The sequence below is a fragment of the Oncorhynchus kisutch genome, unplaced genomic scaffold (assembly GCF_002021735.2).
Source record: "Oncorhynchus kisutch isolate 150728-3 unplaced genomic scaffold, Okis_V2 scaffold2581, whole genome shotgun sequence".
NCBI lineage: Eukaryota > Metazoa > Chordata > Actinopteri > Salmoniformes > Salmonidae > Oncorhynchus > Oncorhynchus kisutch.
In genome coordinates this window covers 15,499-18,540 of record NW_022264526.1, presented here as the reverse complement: position 1 = coordinate 18,540, position 3,042 = coordinate 15,499, and positions in this window count along the sequence as shown.

The window sequence follows — 3,042 nt, the reverse complement described above, 5'->3', positions numbered from 1 at the left end:
GCCAGTACACCACCAGCCACTACACAGTACACCACCAGCCACTACACAGTACACCAGCCACTACACAGTACACCACCACCAGCAACTACACAGTACACCACCAGCCACTACACAGTACACCACCAGAAACTACACTGTACACCACCACCAGCCACTACACAGTACATCACCAGCCACTACACAGTACACCACCAGCCACTACACAGTACACCACCATCCACTAAACAGTACACCACCACCAACCACTACAGAGTACACCACCAGCCACTACACCACCAGCTACTACACAGTACACCACCAGCCACTACACAGTACACACCACAGTACACCACCACCAGCCACTACACAGCACACCACCAGCCAGCCAGTACACCACCACCAGCCATTACACAGTACACCACCAGCCACTACACAGTACATCACCACTAGCCACTACAACTTACACCACCACCAGCCACTACACTTTACACCACCACCAGCCACTACACGGTACACCAGCCACTACACAGTACACCACCACCAGCCACTACACAGTACACCACCTCCAGCCACTACACAGTACACCAGCCACTACACAGTACACCACCACCAGCCACTACACACTACATCACCAGCCAATACACAGTACACCACCAGCCACTACACAGTACACCACCACCAGCCACTACACAGTACACCACCAGCCACTACACAGTACATCACCAGCCACTACACAGTACACCACCAGCCACTAAACAGTAAACTACCACCAGACACTACACAGTACATCACCAGCCACTACACAGTACACCACCACCAGCCACTGCACAGTACACCACCTGCCACTACACAGTACATCACCAGCCACTACACAGTACACCACCACCAGCCACTGCACAGTACACCACCAGCCACTACACAGCACACCACCACCAACCACTATACAGTACACCACCAGCCACTACACCACCAGCCACTACACAGTACACCACCAGCCACTACACAGTACACAACACAGTACACAACACAGTACACCACCAGCAAGCCACTACACAGTACACCACCACCAGACACTACACAGTACACCACCACCACCAGCCACTACACAGTACACCACCAGCCACTAAACAGTACACCACCACCAGCCACTACACAGTACACCACCAGTCACTACACAGTACACCACCAGCCAGCCAGTACACCACCACCAGCCATTAAAAAGTACACCACCAGCCACTACACAGTACACCACCACCAGCCACTACACAGTACACCACCAGCCACTACACAGTACACCACCAGCCACTACACAGTACACCACCACCAGCCACTACACAGTACACCACCATCAGCCACTACACAGTACACCACACCAGCCACTACACAGTACACCACCAGCCACTACACAGTACACCACCACCAGCCACTACACAGTACACCACCAGCCACTACACAGTACACAACCACCAGCCACTACACAGTACACCAGCCACTACACAGTACACCACCACCAGCCACTACACAGTACACCACCAGCCAATACACAGTACATCACCAGCCACTACACAGTACACCACCAGCCACTAAACAGTACACCACCACCAGACACTACACAGTACATCACCAGCCACTACACAGTACACCACCACCAGCCACTGCACAGTACACCACCAGCCACTACACAGTACACCACCAGCCACTACACAGTACACCACCAGCCACTACACAGTACACCACCACCAACCACTACACAGTACACCACCAGCCACGACACAGTACACCACCAGCCACTAAACAGTACACCACCACCAGACACTACACAGTACACCACCACCAGCCACTGCACAGTACACCACCTGCCACTACACAGTACACCACCAGCCACTACACAGTACACCACCAGCCACTACACAGTACACCACCACCAACCACTACACAGTACACCACCAGCCACTACACAGTACACCACCAGCCACTACACAGTACACAACACCAGCCACTACACAGTACACCACCAGCCACTGCACAGTACACCACCAGCCACTGCACAGTACACCACCAGCCACTACACAGTACACAACCACCAGCCACTACACAGTACACCACCAGCCACTGCACAGTACACCACCAGCCACTACACAGTACACCACCAGCCACTACACAGTACACCACCAGCCAGCCAGTACACCATCAACCACTACACAGTACACCACCAGCCACTACACAGTACACACCACAGTACACAACCACCAGCCACTACACAGTACACCACCAGCAAGCCACTACACAGTACACCACCCAGCCACTACACAGTACACCAGCAGCCACTACACAGTACACCACCACCAGCCACTACACAGTGCACCAGCAGCCACTACACAGTACACCACCACCAGCCACTACACAGTACACCAGCCACTACACAGTACACCACCACCAGCCACTACACAGTACACCACCAGCCACTACACAGTACACCACCACCAGCCACTACACAGTACATCACCAGCCACTGCACAGTACACCACCACCAGCCACTACACAGTACACCACCAGCCACTAAACAGTACACCACCACCAGACACTACACAGTACATCACCAGCCACTACACAGTACACCACCAGCCACTAAACAGTACACCACCACCAGACACTACACAGTACATCACCAGCCACTACACAGTACACCACCACCAGCCACTAAACAGTACACCACCACCAGCCACTACACAGTACACCACCAGCCACTACACAGTACATCACCAGCAACTACACAGTACACCACCAGTCACTACACAGTACACCACCACCAGCCACTACACAGTACACCACCAGCCACTACACAGTACACCACCAGACAGCCAGTACACCACCAGCCACTACACAGTACACCACCAGCCACTACACAGTACACCACCACCAACCACTACACAGTACACCACCAGCCACAACACCACCAGCCACTACACAGTACAACACCAGCCACTACACAGTACACACCACCAGTACACCACCACCAGCCACTACACAGTACACCACCAGCCAGCCAGTACACAGTACACC